Below are 25,251 nucleotides of genomic sequence, written 5' to 3' on the forward strand. Positions count from 1 at the left end.
GTATGGTGTTAGGGAGTGTTTTAATTTCATTCTTTTACATGTAGCTGTCCAGTTTTCGTAGCACCACTTATTGAAGAGACTGTCTTTTCTCCATTATATATCCTTGCCTCCTTTGTCATAGATTAGTTGACCATAGGTACGTGGGTTTATCTCCAGGCTTTCTATCATATTCCATTGATCTATATTTCTGTTTCTGTTCCAGTACCATATTGTCTTGATTACTGTAGCTTTGTAGTATAGTCTGAAGTCAGGGAGTCTGATTCCTCCAGCTCTATTTTTTTCCCTCAAGATTGCTTTGGCTATTCGGGGTCTTTTATGGCTCCATACAAATTTTAAGATCTTTTGTTCTGTAAAAATTACATTGGTAATTTGATGGGGATTCCATTGAATCTGTAGATTGCTTTGGGTAGTATAGTCATTTTCACAATATTGATTGTTCCAATCTAAGAACATGGTATATCTCTCCATCTGTCTGTGTCATCTTTGATTTCTTTCCTCAGTGTCTTATAGTTTTCTGAGTACAGTCTTTTACCTCCTTAGGTAGGTTTATTCCTAGGTATTTTATTCTTTTTATTGCAATGGTGAATGGGATTGTTTCCTTAATTTCTCTTTCTGATCTTTCATTCTTAGTGTATAGGAATGCAAGAGATTTCTGTGCATTAATTTTGTATCCTGCAACTTTAACAAATTCATTGATTAGCTCTAGTAGTTTTCTGGTGGCATCTTTAGGATGTATACTATCATGTCATCTGCAAACAGTGACAGTTTTACTTATTCTTTTCCAATTTGTATTCCTTTTATTTCTTTTTCTTCTCTGATTGCCATGGCTAGTACTTCCAAAACTATGTTAAATTATAGTGCTGAGAGTGGGCATCCTTGTCTTGTTCCTGATCTTAGAGGAAATGCTTTCAGTTTTTCACCGTTGAGAATGATGTTTGCTGTGGGTTTGTCATATAGGGCCTTTATTATGGTGAGGTAGGTTCCCTCTATGCCTACTTTCTGGAGAGTTTTTATCATAAATGGGAGTTGAATTTTGTCAAAAGCTTTTTCTGCATCTATTGAGATGATCATATGGTTTTTGTTCTTCAATTTGTTAATATGGTGTATCACATTGATTGATTTGTGTATTGTGAAGAATCCTTGCATCCCTGGGATAAATCCCACTTGATCATGGTGCATGATCCTTTTAATATGTTGTTAGATTCTGTTTGCTAGTAGTTTGTTGAGGATTTTTGCATCTATGTTCATCAGTGATATTAGTCTGTAATTTTCTTTTTTTGTAGTATGTTTGACTGATTTTCGTATCAGGGTGATGGTGGCCTTGTAGAATGAGTTTGGGAGTGTTCTTTCCTCTGCAATTTTTTGGAAGGGTTTGAGAAGGATGGCTATTAGCTCTTCTCTAAATGTTTGATAGAATTCACCTGTGAAGCCATCTTGTCCTGGACTTTTGTTTGTTGGAAGTTTTTTAATCATAGCTTCAATTTCATTAATTGTGATTGGTCGGTTCATACTTCTATTTCTTCCTGGTTCAGTCTTGGAATGTTATACTTTTCTAAGAATTTGTCCATTTCTTCCAGGTTGTCCATTTTATTGGCATATAGTTGCTTGTAGTAATCTCTTATGAGGCTTTGTATTTCTGTGGTGTCTGCTGTAACTTTTCTTTTTTCATTTCTAATTTTATTAATTTGAGTCCTCTCATCTTTTTCTTGATGACTCTGGCTAAAGGTTTATCAATTTTGTTTATCTTCTCAAAGAACCAGCTTTTAGTTTTATTGATCTTTGCTATCGTTTTCTTTGTTTCTATTTCATTTATTTCTGCTCTGATATTTATGATTTCTTTCTTTCTAGTAATTTTGGGTTTTGTTTGTTCTTCTTTCTCTAGTTCCTTTAGGCGTAAGGTTAGACTTTTTATTCAAGATTTTTCTTTTTTCTTGAGGTAGCACTGTATTGCTATAAACTTCCCTCTTAGAACTGCTTTTGCTGCATCCCATAGGTTTTGGATCATCGTGTTTTCATTGTCATTTGTCTCTAGGTATTTTTTGATTTCCTCTTTGATTTCTTCAGTGATCTCTTGGTTATTTAGTAGTGTATTGTTTAGCCTCCATGTGTTGGGTTTTTAACATTTTTTCCCCTGTAGTTTATTTCTAATCTCATAGCTTCGTGGTCAGAACAGGTGCTTGATATGATTTCAATTTTCTTAAATGTACCAAGGCTTGATTAATGTTCCAAAATGTGATCTATCCTGGAGAATGTTCCGTGTGCACTTGAGAAGACTCAAGTCATTGCCAGACTCCCGGGTTGGGAAGCCTGACGGGGATTCAGAACCTTCACTCCAGTGGGTGGACTTCTGTGGTATAATTGTTCTCCAGTTTGTGAGTCACCCACCCAGTGTTTATGGGATTTTATTTTATTGTGATTTCTCCCCCCCTACTGTCTCATTGCAGCTTTTCCTGTTTCTTTGGATGTGGGGTATCTTTTTTGGTGAGTTCCAGTGTCTTCCTTTCAATGATTGTTCAGCAGTTAGTTGTGATTCCGGTGCTCTCACAAGAGGGAGTGAGCACAGGTCCTTCTACTCCGCCATCTTGAACCAATCAAGACTTCTAAATTTAAAACAATATACTTCAGCATCATACTCATGTAATTCTGGTAAAATATAGCAACTTTGTTCCAGTATATCTTCTTTTGCTTCCCCTCCCCTTTTTTTGTTGTTGTCATAGAAATTCTTAATATCTACATATGTCAAAAACCCAGCATTACAGTGTTTAATTATTCCCTTATGTAATCTTAATACTTGTAAAGAAAACAAAGGAAGAAATGAATAAAATGTATTATATATATTTTATAATATATCACATATTTATAATGTATTTTATAATAAAAAGACTCTCTCTTATTTTTTTCTTTTCTTGTTTTTACTTTTAAGCCTGATTTCCTAGGGGTTGCCCCTGTTTCTGCAAAGCTTAGTGTTCAGCCAAAGATGTCAAAGGTTGTGCTCAAAAATCTTGAACCAGTAAGGTTTCCACTCTCTGCTAATGAATCTATGAAAGGGTTAGGGAGCACATTATGAATACATAAATAAGTCATCACATTTATACATAAATAAATTAAGCCTCAGAGATTTTTGAAAGTTACCAAAGTCATATAGTTACCAATTGAAATAAGCTGCATTAAATTCCAATTTCTTAAAACTTTGGAGTTGGAGATTATAAAGAGATACACACTGATAAATTAACTCCTTCCCACTTAGCTTGAGTTATTCCTTCCCCATGGTACAGGAGAAAATGAATGTCAAATTTCAGAATGACAAGATAAAATGTTGAAAAATGTTCGGTAAAAGTGATTTCTAAAATAAAATAAATATGGATTATGACAATTGCAACAATGTGAAAAGAAATTAAACCAGAGAGATATTTTTCTATTAGGGTTGCGAGTTCATATGCATATGTGTGTGTGTGTGTGTGTATGTATATATACATATGCAAAATACATTCATTGTTTTCTTATGTAATTTATATCTGCTTAATTCCAAAATAAAAGTATTTTAACATACTAAAATTACAATAAATTATTTTAAAATACATAAAATACACTAAAACATCATATTAAATACTTCTCATTGCACTAAGTAAGAAAATTTTTTTCTACCCAAATAACTTTAGAGGATAAGTTAGAAAATTGAAATTAAGAAGTAGAATTATGAATTTTTGGCCTTCTTTCCATAAATGCACAACTGATAATAAAGGTAGACACCAAAATGTCAGTCATGCCAATTAGTCTAAAAGTAATTGTGTGTGTGTGTGTGTGTGTGTGTGTGTGTGTGTATAAGAGAGACAGAGCGGGAGAGAAAGAGAATTTTTCCAAAATTCATGATCAAAGAATTCAAAGTTTATAAATTAACTTTCCAATTTTAAATGTACCCAGAAGCTAACAAGAAGTGCAAGCTACTGAGTATGCAGTTCTAGTATATCATGTTCTAAATGCAGAGGATTTCAATCAGGTCTTGGATATATTTTCTATTAAACTTGTGCCTTAGGTAAAGCTCATTTCTTCAGTATTTCTTTCTTTACTTACAGATACTTAGTACATGTAAAAATTAGCTATAATTTCCTTTTGACACACATATGTGTCCTAGAAGTAGATTATTTTACATTTGTCCTGTTCTTTAAAAAATATAATTACTTATGAAGATCATAAAGAAAAAAAAAAGTCCATGAAATTAGTCACTTGGAAATATATCTAACAGAGAGAAACTATCTCCAAGAATAAAATATATGTCCTGCTGATCACAATGGTAAATGCACAAACTCAAATTTACTTGTATTCAGGTCTTAACAAAGCTTATTATTTCAGCAGTTTGAAAGGTCCACTAACTTTGGATTTTTTAAGTATTTCAAGAATAACTACCCTGAAAAAGAAGCAAATAAAAAATCATCAGTAACTTGTTCATTCCTTTGTCTGTTTTTCACTTGTGCTAAATGATTTGTGTGTGTCAACATATATTCATGACATTTAATACACCATTTTTTTTCTCAGTTCAATGTGTGATTTGTAGAGGACAATCTCTGAGTGTGACAGTCCATGGAGCAAGCCTTCACTGTGGTGAGCATTAATAAATATCACACCCTGCCTGTTATTTTTCTGTTGTTGTGGCTTAAGTTTCAACATTCAAAAGTCTCTGATACAAATGCATATCTCTAAGAGATAGCTAAATCTTTAATAATCAGCTAATATCACACTTACAAGAAACACCTTTGTGGAGATTCTAGAGAGATGAAAGCCCCAGAGAACCCTAAGGGCTGTAGCCCCTGACTAGGAGCAGGGCTTGCCTCATCTACATGGGAGTGAGTATTTCTACTGAAATTATCAATTAAATTCTCCACAGTCAGATTCTTCCGCCTTAGGAATAAATCAGGAATTGCTGAATAATGAAAGAGATTAACCACCAGGAGTTGAAAAGATAACTCTGTGCCTGACACCATGCTGGGTAATTTATATATGTCGTCACAATTAGGTGACGACCCTCTGGATTAGGTAAATTACCTAATCACCCTCTGGATTAGGTAAATTACCTCCACTTTTGTCCAAAAGGAAACTAAAGCTCTGAAAGTTTTATATAATAAGATTAAAATTCCACAGTTAATAGGACAAAATAGGATTATCTCGTAAACTTATTTGTCTTCAAAATATGGGCTTTATTTTTTGCTATACTATCAATATACATATGCCGAGACCAAGCGTTTGCTTAGAATTTAACTGACACTAGAGAATAATTTACAGTTTACTGAAGAGTCAATTTACACACACACACATACTCACTTATATATGCGTATCAAGGACAAACAGAACCTACATCAAGATTCTGATGTTTGCTTTAATCTCTTCTTGCTGGTCAATTTGTCTGACACTTGGCCAATTGTCTTTTGAATTCTCCTTTCAGAGATCATAGCATGTCTAGAAATGAACTCATAATATTCCCCAAATGGTTATCTCCCAACTTCTCTATCTGGTGAATGATGCTGCTGTTTATTTAGTTATGCAGGTCAGAAAGCTTGAAGACATCTTTGACGCCTATTTTTATTCTACCTCCTATGTCCAATCAACCTGTCGCCAAATACTCTTAACTTTATCACCTAAATACTTTAATCCATGCACCCCTTTCCACCTTCACCACTACTACCCAGTCCAAACAGTAATTAAGTCCTACCTGGATTATACAATGTCACCAGTGGTATCCTACAATCACCCTTATCCCCTTAAAATGTCTTTTGTTCCCTGAAGCAAAAATGATTTTCTCTAAATGCCAATTAGCCCAGGTGACCACCAACACTCATCTCCCCACACATCCAGATCCTAATCCTTCAGTGCCTCTTGCAGCTTTAAGAATTGCTCACTCCTGACCCTTCTCTATAACCACTTACCACCCTCCCTAATTTTCTCTGCACCCCAGTCACACGAACCACATTTTGTTATTCACATTTGCCAGCTGTCCTTTTTCCAAATGGCTTTGGTGCATGGTGTGGTCACCACATTTAGGAGGCTTTTGCCTCATTTTAGAACTTCACTTACCATCGTCACTTATTCTTCATAACTCAGCTCAAGCACTTAACTCATTTAGTCATTATACATTCATCAGTGTGGTTATTTGGTTAATTTTATATTTTTCACTAGATTGTACATCCCAAGTGTTGAGGAAATGTGTTTCTCGTTGTTAAATATTGTGCTTTCAGAATTTAGCACCTAACAGTATGTGTTCAATAAAGTGTCAAGAAATAAATAAAGAGAAAGATGACAATGAAAAATAATTAAAAAGAGAAGAGAAAAAAGTAGAATAAAGGATATAAAGAAAGAAACAGAAAAAATAGTTTGCCCACCTTCTATTTGGATATTCTTCATTAATTATTAGTATTTTAATGTTTTTCTTCATTCTGCAGAGATCTAGCCATAAATCTATGTGAAACTTGGCAATTCTTTGTATAAAGGTAGATGTAAAATGCTCAGAAAGCATTCAATTACCCTATCTGTTATTAAAAGCTACAGGTCCCCACCCACAACTAGTTATTCCTTTTTACATTTGTTATTAAACTAATTTGTGCATATGTTAGAGATAAAACTTTCCACTCTGCACAATATACCTGCTGTCACTACTTCAGAGTTCCTGTCTCCCTTTCTCAAATGCTGTGTAGCTATGGCTCTCAGTGGAAAGAGATGAACATAAAACTGAGGACTCTCTGAAAGGGGATCTCCCACTGTTCACAGTTAATTTTCTCTATAGTTACTTCCTGCTTTGCCCTATCTATGTCCACACTATTCCCTAAAGTCCCCAGACATGAGTAAAACCATTTACTTGCTCCCTCAAAAGGTGTTCTGCTGAACAATCTCAAATCTACATGTGTATGTCCTACTAAGGCACCTGGAGTGGAGAAGAACAGTGCCGAGTGGGGTCAGGCAAAAGACTAACTTCATAAACAGCAGCTGGTGAAATGTATTAGGAGGGTTATAAGACAGGTATATACTTATTTTCACATTTTAACAGCTTATCTTGCTTCTTTCTATGTTTTCTTTGCTATTAAATTCCAGAACAGAAAGAAGTGGCTTCTCCAAATGTCTCTCTTCTCTCGGGCTAACAATGGAAGAATATAAATATTTTGAGTTATACCATTTTCTCCCTTGGCTGGAAGATCTTGTTGAATGTATAAAATAAATGCATTGTTAAGTCACAGTGGCTGCATTTGTTTAAATCAAATTTCATTTGAAAAGAACTGCACCTGAAAGGAGAATGTATAGATCAAGTTGTCGCCTCCTCATATTTAAAGTAGCTGAGTTATAGGCCTCAAATAGAGTTTTGGATGGGAACATAGCTAGGTCCTGCCACCTAGGAGCACTTCTGAGTGCTGCAATGATACATAGGAGCCTGAGGATGACCAGAAAGTCTGCATAAATGTGTTTCAAGCAAACGGATTGCTTTTCTACCAGGTGTTGTTATTAATGCAGAATCTAAATATATACCTGTCAAGTGAGACAGATTGGGAACATTCACAGGAACTATGATCCAGTACAGAAGTGCTTCTCAGATTTTAATATACATGCAGAACACCTGGGGTTCTTGTTAAAATGCAGATCCTCATTCAGTAAGTCTGGCATGTGGCCTGAGAGTTTACATTTCTAACAGGTTCTTAGCTGATGTTAATGCTGCTGGTCAGCTGGCAACACTTTGAGTAGCAAGAATCTAAAATATTACAAAGGTTTTCCATAGTAATTCATCTATGAAATCCGGTATCCATAGGGTTAAAAAAAATGTACACTAAAGAATTTTGTTACCCCCAGTCAGTGAAATGGATGCATATCTACAAGATTTGTTACAAATTTAACTATGCCAAGTTAAGTTGTCTTTTTCAATAATCCTGTTATAAAAAAGACAAATTTCTTGGGAGGAAAAGAAAGACTTCTTACGTATAAGGAAATACACCAGAATTTTAGGAAAGACATTCAAAATTTTCATTTAATCTAAAAAAAAGAAAACAGAAATGATAAAATATTTGCAATTTTATGCAATGTCTTAGCCATAGTCAATATATTAATAACATGGCACTCTTCTAATAAACAACTGAAAATATCCCACCAGTAAAGAAATATCTGGTATGGGGACTATGATGCTATGGAAACAATGACAAAATTCGACAAAATATATAAAAGAATTGTTTTTAGATATTGGACAACATGCAGTGCTAGACTGTAATTCCTGAGATAAGGGAAATTAATGATGTGAGACAAACAATTGTCCCAGCTTTCTGCCTGCAGGAAATTTCTGGGCAGGGCTTCAGGAATGAGGAATCCCAGCAGAGACTCATCATCTCACTGATGCAGAATTAGGAGATCAGTGAGGCTGTGGAACTTGGAATCTGCATAGCCAATATCAAAGAGAACAGAACTACACAGAAAAAAAAAGACTCCATAAATTTGCATAAGGTTCTTATGGTGTCTTGGACTAAATACTGTCCTGCTCACACATAGAGTAAAACTTCACAAGACCAGGCAAAAGGCCACTGCTGAGTGGGTGTGGGGAGAAGATGTTAGACTTTGTCACAATCAAACCCAGAGACTGTGTTGAATAGCCAAAGTCAGTAGATATTCCAGAATGGCCTGGAGAAAAAGCTACTGAAGAACTTCTCCAGCAGACCTTAAAAACAAAACTGAAAGGGCTAAGTCGATCTGAAAGGAACTTCTAAAGAAACTTTAAATCTTTAAAGAAAGACAGTAAAATCCAATCATTCAACCATGTTACATTCAAAATCTCAGGAAGACAACAAAAAATTCACAGTAAAATATCAGCTGAAATATCAGTCAATAGAATCAAACTCAAAAATCAAAGAGATAATGGAATTACCAGGCAATAACTTTAAGACAGCTACTATAAATGAGTTTATTAATTTTTAGAAAATGAACATAATGAGAGATAAAATGGAGGATAAAAACTGAATGGCACTTATAGAGTTGAAATGTGTAATATTTGAAATGAAAAATAAAACAAATAAAATTAGTTGCAGAATAGACACTACAAGAGAAAGAATTGGTAAACTTGAAAGCACAGCAATAAAAGTGAGCCAAACTGAAGAAAGAGAAAAAAAATGGCTGAAAAACAAACAAAAAATGAACAAAACTTACGTGACTAGTAGAACACTATAAAAAGGTTCAACATCATTTAGTTGTCACACAAGATGAAGAAAATAGTGAGAAAGTGACACAAAAAAATTTTGAAGAAATAATGAACGCCCAACAGTTTTTCAAAGTTCATGAAAACTCTCAACACACAGATCCAAGAAACAAAACAAACTCCAAACAAAATAAACACAAAGAAAGCACCAGGAAGATATATCATACTCAGATTGATAAAAATTAGTGATAAAGAGACAATATTTAAGAATGCCAGTAAAAAAAGATGTATATAGATTGTATGTACAAAAGTGTATAGTATTTATATACAGGTGAAAAGCTATAAGAATAACTTTATAGCTTTCAGCAAAAGCAAGTCAAGGAATAAGAAATTTGAATATAATTTTGAAATGCTAAAAAAAGGATTGTCAATTAGAATTCTATGTGGAATGATAATATCTTTCAAAAATTAAAGATGCAATATTTTTTCATTAAATCAAATGTGAGAAAACTTGTCTTCAGCAGATCTTTATTTCAGGAAGTGTTAAAGAAAGGCTTTCCAGTAAAAAAGTAAATGATACCCAAAAGACACACAGATCTACATTTAAGAATGAAGAGCACAATAACTGGGAAACAAAGGTGTACATATAGATGTAAATACATTTTCATACAAAAATATAAAACCGTTTTTCAGATTTTAACTAAAAATAAATAATGCTAATTCTCACCTTAAGAAATCTGGGATGATGTTTAAGGTCAGAGCAAATAACTTTCAGAATAAGAGATGTCTCCAAAGATAATCATTAACATTTCATAATGTGAAATGGTTAATAAATTAAGAGCACATTGAAATTCTAAATATATGCAACAAATAACACAGATACAAAATATGTGAAGTAAAACTCATAGAAGTGAAAGAAAAACTAGAAAAAAATCACCATTACAGTAAAAGATTTCAATATTTCTCTATCAGTGATTTATAGAACAAATAGATTTTAAAAAATTCTTAAAGGTACAAAAGACCTGTAAAACACTATCGACCAGCTTTACTTAATTAATATTTATAGAACACTGAACCCCAAAACAGAATAATATATATTTTTTCCTATACATGGGAAAATTCACTAAGATAGACTTTGTACTAGGTCAGAAAACAATTCTTTCTAAATTTACACAAGTTGAAATCATAAAGAAAAAATTCACTGACCATAAAAATATTATATTAAAAAGTAATAACAAATAAATCTGGGGAAATGTCCAAGTATTTGGAAATTAAATACACACTTCTAACTAACCCATGAGATGAAAATGAATATTTAATAAAATAGAAAATATTTTGAATTGATTAGGACTCCAATGGAGTTGCAGACTGGAGAAGGTAGAGAGGTAAACATGAGAACAATCACAGAGTTCTGATTCACGTGTTTGAGAATATTTGTTGTGACTTGGGCTGTGGACAATAATGCAGTCCATAAAAGCAAACCTGGAAAAGTGATTTGGGGTGAGTTCAGAGAGAATCTTGAAGTTAACAGTGACAAATGTGTGTTTATTCTGGAGGTGATGACAATTATTGGTTTTAGAAGGGAGACACATCATGGACCTTTGCAACTAAATTTCTGATATCAACAAGCACATTATTATATTATACCTTGGATGACTAATCTGTTTCCATCTTAATGTTTTCCATATTTCACCAATGATTGATATGTCCATTAGTGTCTTATAGAATACCCAAATTTTGCTGGTAAATAATGGTAGAGTAAAACCACAGATGAGTCTGCAGGGGTGTTTGTATCATAGGCATTAACTGATATTAGGCATGAAACAAAATAAGGATTCAAAAACCCCATCAAAGCTATAAACTAAGAAAAAATCATTTGCTTCAGTGGATTCATGTTAAGAAACAAATATTTTTTATATTAAAGAATCTTTGATTAAATATGTGTTATACTACACTTTCCATGTGGTAATTGGACATTAATTCAGCACATTCTATATGCCAGACATTATTCCTGGCCCTGTTTTTTAAGACTTAAGTTTAGTTGCTTCATGGAAATAACTTATAAACTTTTCAGGATTTATTACTATTGTTTTCTGAGATAAGAAGAACATTGTGTGCTATGTTTAGTATATGAATAATATTCAACTGTTTATTGACTTTCATTATGTCCAGAATGTCATAAGGGAAGAATTAACATTGGAAGGATTATGTTGAGTGTTTTCCAGAATATGAATGTCTAATATCAAAAAGTTAAAATAAATAGAGCAGGCACCATCATTTCATTTCAGAGGTCTAGGGAAGGAAAACTCAGTTCTTACTATAACTTTCTGCCAAAGATTATAAATATGATTCACCTTTCTCCTTAAATCAATGTGGAATCTCTCCATCACCGTCACTGTTCTCTTTCTACCCCATTGAGATACAACTCAGTTTTAAATAGTAGAGATAAAAATATACAAACAGAGTTTGTTGACATTGATTTTAACTCTGCATTTATGGGGTAAGTAAAATCATGGATAAATATATATTTAGAAACATCCCTGCCAGCATAACCCAAATACATATTAAAGAATCTCATTTGTACATTGTCAACATAGGAACATAGCTTATTAAAAGGTTTAAAACCTTACTGATCTTTCTTGGAAACAAATGTAGAGCAGATATTATATTATTAAGCTCATTAATTCCAAAAACCATCTTATTTGTATGGACTTCTGCCTTGCAATTCTCTAGCTATTGCTCTAGGAAGCACATTCCCATAACAAGGTGACACCTGGGGATCCTCCCCATAACGTTAGCAGTGCTGGTGAGACCAGAAACTTAGCAGCCACAATCTCAGGGTTGGTACAGATGTTTTTTTTCATTCCATGTAATTTCCCCTCACAGTGTAATAGAAAAAACTCAGTATTTCAATGAACCTGATATTCTCACCAAATTAACTTCTTTCTTTATCAAATGGTGATTATTCTGTGGCTAAATTATAGGGAATTCAATCATTAACTAGCAGAAAAAATAAAAACACTGCGAGGATAATTTGAGTTTGAAGTTCTTATTAGCTTCACTGTGATTTCCAAGGAGACCTGCTGACCTATGAAGACGTGGCATAAAAAGCATTGCTCAGCCAGTCAGTCATGACCTCCCCATGCTAGAAACAGCAGAGAGAACCCCTTCCCTCCCCTGGTCTTCCTTCACCACACAGAGCTCATTGAAATGCTGTCTTCTCCAAATCATGGCTCAGATTTCCTGGATGGAGCCGTCATCCACCCAGCTCACCACAACACATAAGGCAATTGCCTTTTTTAGATTCCGCATGTATCTTTTCGAATTATGGTTTTCTCTGGATATACACTTAGGAGTGGGATTGCTGGATCATATAGTAGCTCTATTTTTAGTTTTTTAAGAAACCTCCATACTGTTCTCCATAGTGGCTGCACAATTTACATTCTCACCTATTTACAAAACAGAAGTAGAGTCACAGATGTAGAAGACAAACTTTTGGTTACCAAGGGGAAAAAGGGGAGGGACAAATTGGGAGACTGACATTGACATAAACACACTACTATCTATAAAACAGTTAACTAATAAGAACCTGCTGTATAGCACAGGGAACTCTACTCAACACTCTGTGAAGATCTATATGGAAATAGAATCTAAAAAGAGTGGATATATGTATATGTATAACTGATTTACTTTGCTGTACAGTAGAAACTAACACAACATTGTAAATCAACTATAGTCCAATAAAAATTAATTTTAAAAATTGTCTTTAGTTCCCTCCTCTTTCACCCTATTTTCCTCTCTGTGGTAATTGTCTACCTCAAACACAATGTTCATTTCTCACTTTGCCATTGAAATACATAACGTCGAACACCAATGGTCCATAATGTTAGATCTAGCCAATGTACACATCCTAAATCTTCAGGTTACTGAATTGGCTCCCGGAAACTGCTTGGATTGATCTCCTTCAGCACTAAGGTGCTTCCTCAAGCCATTGAAATCTATGTTTAGTACCACACTAGGCTTTAGCATTTTGTTTATGGTACTAAATCATATTGGTTTTTAAGAATGTGTTAAAGTCTTATGTCGCACAGTACAAATTTCTCCTAAATTCGATTTCAGGAAGTAGAGCTTGGATGACAAGTGATTTGGTCTTTCGTTTCTGAATCTAAGTCTCATTGGCTATCAAGTAAATTGACTTGCTTTTAAGCAAGTCAGTAAATCAAATGGTCTTAAGTGTTCAGGTGTGTAAAAGTGATGACTCATAGTAGTGATGTCCCACTGCATTTGATTTAAGAAAGTGTTGATGTATAAGTATTCTCTAGTAAAGTTATGCAGTACACACTTCTGCTCAATGATCAGTCATCAATTTTGGGAAGTATCTGTGATCTCTGAATTATGGAATATAGGAAAATCTTGTTCATGGATGCTAAAACATGGATGATTTTTGTAGTTGTTCTCCATGCCAAACAATGGGATATAGTGGGACAAAATAGTATAATATTTATTAAAAGACTGGATTTCAGTCCTAGATCTGACAACAGTTTTTCATATAACCATATTAATCAGAGTTCAATGTGAAAATCAAAAACATCCTAGGTACTCTTAGCAAAAAGGGTTTTAAAACATAAATTATGTATTTACAGAATAATTGAAGAGACTTGAGTAATTGAAATTAGAAAGCCAGTGCTTGAATGATTGTTGAATGAGATTATTATTCAAGAACCAGGGCAGAGGTTCCCATTGGTTCGTAGCAAATATGAAGCAGGTGACACTTTTACCATAAAGAATCCATCTCTACAAATGTCTATGGTTTCTTATATTTGTCTCTGGGTAATCTTTATTCTACTTCTGATGCAATTCTACTTCAACTTCTTGTGACCTTCAACTAAATTATATTAGTCACCATGGCCATGATTTGTTCTACATAGAAATTGAAAAGGAGAGGCAACCAAAGAAAATTATTTGTGTGTGTGTGTGTGTGTAAAATATAACAAAGGAAAGTGTATGGGAGAGAGAGTGCCCACTCAACGCAGTGTTTCTTGTGTTCCTGCTTATTTTAGGCTCTTTTGATTTAGGTGGAGCCATATAACTATTTTATGGACAATGGGTTGTAAACTGCAGGGGTGAGTTTCACTTCTAATCCAAGATACATGACAGCTGGTGTGAGTTCCCCATATTCTTTCTTCTTTTCTTGTGGCAAGTCTGGAAGCCATGTGTGCCAGGTGTTTACAGCTGGAAGAAGCCTGACAGGCAGTTGTCTTGGTGAACTGCTGACATGCATTGAACTTGGCATCAGCCAAGTGATGTATTAAACTACTGAGATTTCCAGGAATGGTTTTGTTCCAACCAAACCTGGTCTGTCCTGACTAGGTCAATATTACAACTTTCCTATCTGCTACCAATCAGGAGGCATAGCTTTCTACCGTTACTACCTGTTTTAACGTGCCCTTTGCCCTCAGCCAATATTTAGGCTGAGCAGAATTTTTTATCTGGTAAGAGGGAGCAAAACTTCATTGCTGAGACGTCCAAGTCTTTATTGGGTTGATACTGTTCCATGAATTTTTACCATTATAAAGTACCAAGAAGTGCAGACAATTACCCCAGCAGTTTCCCTGGTTTCCAGATGTAGACTTCCTTCTCTACCTTATATAGCAGCAAATTATTTCCTTTTGATAACCAGGATCCATAATTCCAGAGAACTCAGTAATCTCCTTTTAATCTCAAAATAATGAGATGGTAGTCCTAACTTCTAGTTTAATGAGATAGTTATTGTGTCTCCTGGTGAATGTATTTTTCCCATGAGCACTAAGATCCCTAAACAAGCAGAGCATGAAGTCACGGAAGAGGAATTATTGTTTGCAAGTGGATTATGAGGTGTAATTGTGAGAGATGTTAGGTCCATTCCTGCACCTTAGTTTTGAATCCATATAATATATCTGAGAAAGAATAAACATAACAGATTGGTCAACAGTTTAGAGCACATTACATACCTTACGGGCATCACTCCAGACAGTAAAATGCTGTTTCCAACCAGCATCATCACTGAGTCTTCACTAGTTCACAGTTCTCTAAGGACATTTACATAGGGGTGATGGAGAATGTGGTCAGCAGTGAATCTCGTGACTTCTACCTACTACCTCCCTACTTTTGCAGTGAGATAAATCACTTGATCTGGGCAGTAGCATGTGGGATAATTGGTGATGAATAAGGCATTCAGAAAGTCCACAGGTGGTAATACCGTTTGAAGTTCACCCCTGGAAAGAGTTCCCCCCTTACCTTCCCTCAGGCTTGTGTAGTCTATAACCCTGTGTTGTTTCATAAGTGCTAGCCTATTGTACAGGACTACTCATAAACTAGGCTCAATTTTTTCAATAATCCATTCATAAAAGTATTTCCATGATAGCATAAGTATGGGTTGAGAGAGAGATCTCAGTGCAGCAGAAGTCGACACAGTAGGTCTAGAAATTGGTGAGAAATCATGATGACTCAAGTCTACTCATCTATTTTAGCCCAAAAGACAGTTGAGTGCTTCCTCTTATCCTCTGAGACTTCTGGGTAAATCATCCTCTTTGAAATTAGCAAGGCTATTTGAATGGCAATAGTGACATTCTTCACTCATAACCTAAAGATAAATACTAAAGTGTTTCTAAGGATAATGACTGTCTGCCACTTACCCCACTTACCAACCTGCTTCTTACTGACTCTGTGAAAAAATGGTTATCTGTATCTCCTTGGGGCCAACATTACTGGGTGGATGGGTGAATCCCACCTATTTCCTAAATGGTTTGTGTTATTACTCCACAATGAAATGAGAATATCTGGCATCTCAACCTCAAAAACAGTATGTCTCCCTAGAGTCTAGGTTTCAATCAACAACCAAGAACAAAGTGAGAACACACCCAGCTGCTTGAACTAGTGTATTAAAACTCTAATCTCTACTGAAAGCATCCTGTTTATGCCAACATGATCTCAAATTATGTTCCTTCTTCACTGGTGCAGAACATTTACAGCCCATTTGTACATGTGTTACCCAAGTTTCTGTGTGTGTATAGATACAGGCATAGATATGTGTATGTTTATGTATGCATCTCCATTTTATAGCCAAGGAAATATTGATGCATTGATCTAGATAGATAGATAGATAGATAGATAGATAGATAGATAGATAGATAGATAGATAGATAGGTAAAGTTTTGGTGTGTTAGCTTTCTTCTTTACTGGGTGAGAAGTTGTATTTTTGCCCTGGGGTCATGCTGAGATCTCACTGTACTTACAAGTCTGGAGACAGAAAAGGGGAGAAAAAGATATTTTTGCAAAAGGATAATTGGCATGCCTCTCATGGTAACTACACCAGGTGAGGTCATTATAGGTTTTGAGCAATATCAGAAAGGCCTCATTAGACATAGGAAGAGGGCTGGCTTTGCTAACAAAGGGTCATCAGTGGAAGTGAGTGTTAAGAACATGCAGATTAATTTGAATCTATTAAACTGATATTATTGAGCTGAACTTGGGTTTGCTAGCCCAATGTGCAGCGAAGTCAACTTATTGACCCTGGGTTGTGGTGAAGGAAAGTACAGCGTTTATTGCAGATGCCAAGCAAGGAGAATGGGCAGCCAGTGCTCAAAAGACCCGAATTCCCTGATGGCTTTCAGGGAAGGGTTTTTAAAGGCAACATTAGGGGTGTGGGTTGCAGGTTGCCTGATCTGCTCCTGGACATTCTTTTGATTGGTTGGTGATGATGAAACAGGGTGGTGTTTTGGGAATCTCAATAACCAACCTCCTGGTTCCAACTGGTCTGGGGTCTATGTGCTTGACGTCAGCAATTTCCATCTGCTGGGAGTCCAGTTTCTGTAAAAAACATCTTAGGAATATGCACCAGACACTATTATCTATGTCCTTCAGGGAGAAACTAAAGGTCCTGTGACTCTGCTACATGGCTGATCTATTGTTTAAATTGTTACCAGTTTCCTGGCCCAACAGCTATTCTTTGTTTCTACATGCTCTCATTTCCCTCATCGTTAACTCTTGAGCCAGCCTTTTGAGACTCAGGGGAGGCCTGAAGCAAAGCCTTTTATTTAAGAGACAGGAGACACAGGGGTGGGGGAGCTCATATACCAAAGAGAGTCCAGAAGGGTCCTGCTCAGTTTCATTGAGTCTGTTCAAATTTCCAGTTTCCCACTTGTTTTCATTCAATGCACTTGACATAATGTGCTTGTGAAATCAATTCTGGACAAATTGGTCTCTAAGCTGCCTTAGATGCTCCATGATATGTACTGTAAAATAAAGCATAAAAAGTGGAAATCATAAGGGCTTTAAACAAAAATACATCCCTAGGCATTCTTTGTTTAGGTAAGACTATTTCATGCATCCATTTAAAAGTATTTATTTGCCACTTATTACATGTAATGAACTCTATGTAATATGCTACTTTACCAATTATCTGTATTTTGTAGACTCTCGTATTTAGACAACTGTTGAAATATATCTCAGAATGCAGAAAAAATACATATTCAGGGCAGCAAAGGATTTTAGGAAAAATAATTCAATTTCAAGCAGATAAATAAAACATCAAAGTGTCACACTGGATGCAAATCACCAAACACAGTTGATAGAGTTTTCCAATTGATGATATATATCAAGAGGGCTCAGAGAAAGTGAAGTAGGGCAGAAAATAAATATTGTTGGATAATGTTGCTTTATATTAATGCATGTTCCCTTATGTAAAACTCCATATTAAAAAATGCATTTTCCATGATTTTTTCAAGAATCTTCATACAAGTGTTTGCCCTTTATTGAAATATGAATTATTTTAACATGCTTATGAAACTTAGATTAAGTTGACTTTAACATATTGGAAAGTATAATTTTACATCTTTGCACAATATTTAAAAATAAAATTTCTTCCCATCTCCTTCACCTCCCTCCCTCCCTCCCTCACCCCCCACTGGTAACAGATATTCACTTCCATGTTACAGGAATTATTCTTCCTATAATCTTGCTTATTTCAAATGTAATGTTAAGAAACTCAACACTAAATAATGAGTTGCATGTTTAAAACCTGAAAACAAACAAGAATGTAGATTTATATGCACATTATATTTGGATGGTCTAATTTCAGCAAAATCAAGGAATATTGTTTAGTTAGTGTACACAAGGTGTTCAAAAACAAAAAATAAACAAATCCCTTTTAATGAGTGTTCCACATGCTATGTAATTCGCACATAATTAATCTGTTAGAACCTAAAGTCCCTTAAAGAAATATTTTGAGGATTTAAAGGATATATTTAGGTAACAATCCTATTGTAATTTAAAACTTAGGATGTTGTATAATCAAAGTACTCTATGTTAGAACAGATTAGAGGCTAAACATTTTAAAAAGATAAAGGTCACCACCCCATTTTTTCTATTATGTTTTTATGTGATTAACAAACTAGTATTTCATTTCATTCCATGAAGATCATTTGATTTAGGAAATTTATCCTTAATGATGTTTAAAATAGCATTTTTATTCTTCTTAAAGAGACATTTTAATCCAATAATGTTTACTGATTTGATGATATAAGTTAAATACTCCACAATTGTATTTTGCTCTATTATGATAATAATAAAAATAGGGAAGAAAATCAAGAATGGCATTGCAGTGTTTGAAAGAATGGTCATATGTGCTAGAATAAGACATTTTTTTGGTGAGAAACATAATCCTATCTATAGTTGCCTAAAAATAAAAATATCAAACATATGAAATATGCCATAAATATCACCTTGAACAATTATCAGTAAATTTAAGGTGAATATAGTAAAAGTTTTCAATAAATATTATAAAGAAAGTTAGAGATTATAAGGTCTTTCAGTAAATAGATCAACTTCCGGAAGCTGTATGGGATTAATGGGCTATTTTATTTATAAAGCAAAAAATAGAAAAATTGTTGAAAATAGAGCCAGAAGAGTTAATAAAGTAACAGTGTTTCCTAAAGTGTGTGCCAATTTCCTTCCATGAAGATTTTATGGTATACCTGTTGCATGTGAGACATTTGTGTATACTGACTCTGTACAATTGAAAAAGTAAAACGTGAATAAATAATTCACATTATTTTTTTAAACAGTCAGCACACTTGGGAAAAAAAATACTTAAAGTGATCTCAAAATGTCCCCTATTCCTAATGAACAGATACTAAGACCACAGACTTTCCTTCTTGACTCACATTATTTACTCTTAAAAAAACATGTGTGACATATAAGGTCTGCAGTGCCCACTTTAAAATATTGTTATTATCTTTTCACAAAAATACATTGAGTTTATTGAACACAATATATGTGAAACACTATTTTAAGCATTTCAAAATGTATCATTTCATTTAATCCTCTCACTCTGAGTTATGTATCATTATACCCATTTATCGACAAGGAGACACTGACTGGCTTGAATATATTTAAAAAGTTGTCCCAGGGAGTTCCCTGGTGGTCCAGAGGTTAGGACTCTGCACTTTCACTGCCGAGGGCCTGGATTTAATCCCTGGTCAGTGAACTAAGATCCCACAAGCCATGCAGCGAACCAAAAATAAAAAGATTTTAAAAATTAAAAAAAAATTTGTCCCAGTTCACGGAGCGAGTAAGTCAGGGTGAAAGTCAAGTTTTAAATGTTTTGACTTCAGAATCCATGTTCTTTAGCATTATTGCTATCATCTTCCTTTCCTAAATGATATTGCTATCATCTTCCTTTCCTTCCTTTCCTTCATTAACCTAACAATTTTACCTGAGAAAAAACTTTATAATGTACTTAAAAGTTTTTGTTTTTAATTTTAATTTTGGTAAAATCCACATATATGTAATTTACCATCTTAACCATTTTTAAGTGCACAGTTCAGTAGTGTTAAGTCCATTCACATTGTGATGCATCCAATCTCCAAAACTCCTTTCATCTTGCAAAGTTTAAACTCTATTTCATCTACATTTCATCTTGCAAAACTGAAACTCCATTAAACAACAATCCCTGTCCCCCACTCCCCCAGCCCCTAGCAACTGCAATTCTATTTTCGGTCTCTATGAATTTGACTACTCTAAGTTCTGCCTATAAGTGGAATCATTCAGTATTTGTCTTTTTGTGACTGGCTTATTTCATTTAGTATAATAGATTCAAGATCTATCCATGTCATCACATGTGTCAGAATTTCCTTTTTACTGCTGAATAATATTGTTACACATTTACATTGTATAGCACGTTTTGTTAAGCCATTTGTCCACTGATGGACACTTAGGTTGCTTCCACATTTTGGCTGTTGTGAATGATGCTGTTATGAACATGGATGTACAATTATCTCTTTTATTTGAATCTCGTTTTCAAGTCTTTCTGTATACCCAGAAGTGAAATTGCTGTGTCATGTGGTAGTTCTATTTTTAATTTTTTGGAAACCTCCATTCTGTTTCCCATAGAGGCTGCACCACTTTGCATTCCCATCAGCATGTATAAGTGTAGCAATTTCTCTCCGACCTCACCAATAATTGTTTTTTCTTTCTTTTTGTTGTTGTAATTACAGTCATTCTAATAGGTGTGAAGTGGTATCTCATTGTGCTTTTGATTTGCATTTCCCTAATGATTAGTGATATTGAGCAACTTGTCATATGTTTATTGGCATTTGTAAATCTTCTTTGGAGAAATGCCTATGCTTTTAATGTAGCTGATGGTTGCAAAAATGATTTGTTTTTAAATTTTGCTGAAATGGTACAAGCACATAACTCAAGGTATGAGATTCCAAGGAAATAGTTTGATATTCACAAACAAACAAACGAACAAACAGAATGCAAATATTTACCAAAGATGCAACAAACTTTATAAAGTATAAATATATACATATATTACACCAAAATATAAATTTATTAATAATTTTTTGAGAACTTTCAGTTTTCACTATATATATACTTCTTTATTATGTTTTTACAGTAACCACACCCTAATTTTGTCATCAAAATTATCAAAAGTAAAAGAAAAGATAAAAATAAAGGAAAAGAAGGAATAAGTAAGAATAAAAATTAAATACACATTTCAGGATTTTATACATGAGTTACTGAGTACAAATTTTCTATTGGCATTATAGTTTCTGCTTCCACAGATTTAAATTATCTAATTCAAATGGCCTTGGATCTAACAAATTGAAGGTGATTTTTCATAATGTCATAAAGTATTACAGAAATACCTTTTGGTGAAGAAATATCATAGCAAAAGGCTTATGCTATTATGATAAGGAACTAAGATAGCAGAAAAGATTCACAAACCTTGAGAGAAATTGTCAGAGCATCTATGCAAACAGTAGCCTGTTTTACCTCCTAGAAGGAGGAATAAAGAGAGAAGTAACTAATAGGCTGAAACTACTGTAGCAATGCTTGGAGCCTGATACGTAAATGGGAAGATTCTGTGGTTGGGCCATTTAGGGGAAATTGTAGTGTTTTGTGTGTCCCCACATACGTATACCTTCTGCAAGTATACCATATATCTTGAAGTGAGGAAACATCTTCAAATAGGGTATTAACTTCCATAAAATCCATTTGATGGAGAGAACTTTAAATATCCACATAAATCTCAGAGTCTATGATTTAATGAAAGAGATACTAATAACTACCACTTGTATTGTTTTACAGTATGCTTACATACAGTGTATGTGTGTGTGTGTATATATATATATATATATACACACACATCTGTAACATATTTTCCAAATATGACCAAACAAATCCACAGTCAATGCTACAAGCTGTTCTTACCTTGTGACATTAACACTCCTCCATCAAGAGTAGGGTCAATTTTTTCTACCTTGGAATCTGGGTAGAGCTTTGTTGTTACCTTGACCAATAAAATATGGCAGAAGTGATGGTACACGATGCCCAAGAGAAAGTCATAAAAATTATACAGATTCTTCCTGTCCCTTTCTCTCCTGGCTCTTGTACTATGAGAGCCCTATGTCAAGATGTAGAAAGTTTAGTTATTCTATAGACCCTTCATGCTGGAAAGATCATGTGAGGAATGGTACCGCATGAGATGGGAAGATATACCAAGGATCTCTACCTGTTCCAACACTGTGAATCTTCTGGGCCAAGTCACCAGCTACATTAATGAAGAAGTCTTCAAGTTGACCCCAGCCCCAACTTCCTCTGGCTGCAGCATCATGAGGTATCACCCCTGTATCCAAGATTTACAGGGATTTAAACAACATTAACTGATATTTGTTGTCTTAGGTCACTAAGTGTTGGGGTGACTTATTACGCAAAAATAAATAACCAGAACAGATTTTTAAGAATATTTTTGTATTTGCTTCCAATTTCCCTTTGTGTGTATTTTTTTTTTAATTGAAGTATAGTTGATTTACAATGTTTCCGGTGTACCTCAAAGTGATTCAGTCATATATATATATATATATATATATATATATATATTCAGTCATATATCAATTCTTTTTCAGATTCTCTTCCATTATGGATTATTACAATATATTGAATATAGTTCCATGTGCTGTGCAGGTCCTTGTTGTTTATCTACTTAGAACAGATATTCATACAAGATATGGAATACTGCCATAACAAAAATCTAAGGATATGGCTATTTCTTCAGGACCAAATGGCAGGCAGAAGTGGGAAGCGTCTTGTAGACACTGTTAGGGCAAGCTTGGTATCCTTTCAGGATGCTCTTGGTGATGGTTCAAAAGATAGTGAAAGAAGATTCACTGGGGACTGGAGAAGAGGGGATCGTGCTATGCAGCAGTGGAAGATTTAGCAGCACTACAACCTGCGTTTATATGGGAAACAAAAAATATACATAGTATATGTATTTACGTATCAGTGCATATGTATATCTTTCCGAAGTGTGACCTCATGTAATTCTAATGATAACTATGTACAATAAATTTTGTTGCGTTTTACTGCTATCTAATAACAATTATGGGAAATAAATACAGTTGCATAAATGAGTACATGCCACTGAGCAGGAGTAAGAAACTAGACGCACAGTCAGTAGAGTTGAGCGAGGCACTAAACACAGATGTAGCTGACTTTGATGCCCATGTCTTGAACATTGTAGTAGAAATTCTACATGAATTCAAAATATATATACAAGCTAAAATATTGGAAAAATAAAACGTGAACTAAATACTAAGGATTAAAAGAATGCTTCATAAGTGGAGTACACATACAAGTTTCTTAAAGATCTGTTGGAGACATTGGTCGTGATTGTGTTCATCAAACATGTAAATTCTACAGGATGTCCAAAGAGATTTCTCCCACTGCTTACCAGGCCCAGAATCCAAAGCAAGTGGTAGCATGCTAATAACATCTGGAAAACAGCTCAGTGCTCTGGGTTGCTACGTGCCCTAAGGCAGAAAGGTGAAAAGGTGAAAATGAAATTGCTCGGAAACATATGCATTAATAAAATCATGCATTAATAAAATGCATTAGCAACATCAGGTATTTCTATAAGATGTGGCTGTGACTTCCAAAAGGACTCATTTTAAAAAAATTTTGTCATATCTCATTTCTGTTTATGTTTTCTCAAAAAATTTTACACCCAGACCTATTCACATCGAGAAATGAAATAACAGCCATATTTTTCCTTGTTTTATTCCTTTTATTTCTCCAAGTCTCCACAACCTTGATATATTAGTAAACCCTCATTTCAGAAAATGCTGGTCAAATGTCAGAGTACAGTACTACTGTACTCTCCCAGTTAGACTACATTCAATCAGGAAATGGCAGTAAGTTTGGGGAATAAAGTAGGATGATTACAAGTAGTCATGAAAGAAATGATGTATAGTCATCGTTTTTTCAGTGAATAATGTCATGGAGCTCTGCTTCCCACTGTTAGAGAAATGAAATAAAACTCAATCACTAGCTTTTACCAAATGAGAACAAGGTTTTTTGAGCTCTGAATCTCATTCTTTACTCTCACCCACCCAGTATGTTTTCTTTTTCTTACCTTTCAATTTCTCCTCTTCACAAATCAGAAATGTCAAAATACTGTTATAGTTTATTATCACTGAATCTGAGAAAAGCAATGGTTTAGCAAGTGCTGAAAATAACTCTCAAATATCTCTTGGTTTGACAAAACCCTTGAAGCATTTTGCAAAACCTTTGCTTTCTCAGTTAGAAAAACAAAATCTGTATTTTAAGGAAAATTTAATGTTTCGGATTGATTTATATTTACAAGATTAAATAATATTTTGTAGGGGCCACTTGATCTAGTGAGACCTTTATTTATTTTCTATGAAGACTATTTTTTTGTCTTTAAACACTGTTTACTGCCTTGAAGGAAAAGGGAACAACGCTATGCATTTTAGCAGATACACCAACCCTGAAAAATATGAATTAGTTATAAGCTGGGAAGACTCTGCTATAAACCTTAATAGACATGACTAGCAAGAGGAGGCGAGATGTATAGAGTAATAAATTAGAAAAATTAAAACAAAATAATACCATAGTTTCCACTATTTAAAAGTTTGTTAGCAGAAAGCTGTCTTCACTACTCACAACCTTTATTTAGCCTTAGCTGCAACTGGAAATAATTTGAAAGGCTGCCTTTGAATTTTCTTAGGTAGCATGGAGCATTCTAAGTGTCTGTACCTCTCAGTGTGTACAGTTCTTACCACCAGCGTGAGAGAATATACTTATTATGCCAAACAGGGACGCTTATACAAATATTCTCTCATGCCTTGTCCCCAGCCAATCATTCATTGTTTGAAACTTGAACAAAATCTTCCAGTACTATTTCCCAGGATGAGCAGAAAACGTTCTGTCTCAGGGAGAAGTGTAAGTGGAGGTCTCCAAATCTCAACAGAGCACTTCCAGCCAGGCAAGGAAGAGAATGTGTTTTATGGCATCGCAGGCAATTCTAACCCACCTGGGAGCCCAGCAGACTTCAAATCTGTGAGTGGATTCTGATACCGACCCTGACTCCGACCAGCTGTGATTTCATTTTAATAAAATTAAATGAAATGCACACATTATCTGTTCCAAAATCCAAAGCTTACCATCCTAAGTAATAGTGAAGAAAAATAAATAAAAAGAGTGTCAGGTGGAGCCTGTAAATCTAAAGGCAGGAGATGGAGGCTGACAGTCACATC

The sequence above is a fragment of the Eubalaena glacialis genome, chromosome 14, assembly GCF_028564815.1.
Source record: "Eubalaena glacialis isolate mEubGla1 chromosome 14, mEubGla1.1.hap2.+ XY, whole genome shotgun sequence".
Taxonomy (NCBI): domain Eukaryota; kingdom Metazoa; phylum Chordata; class Mammalia; order Artiodactyla; family Balaenidae; genus Eubalaena; species Eubalaena glacialis.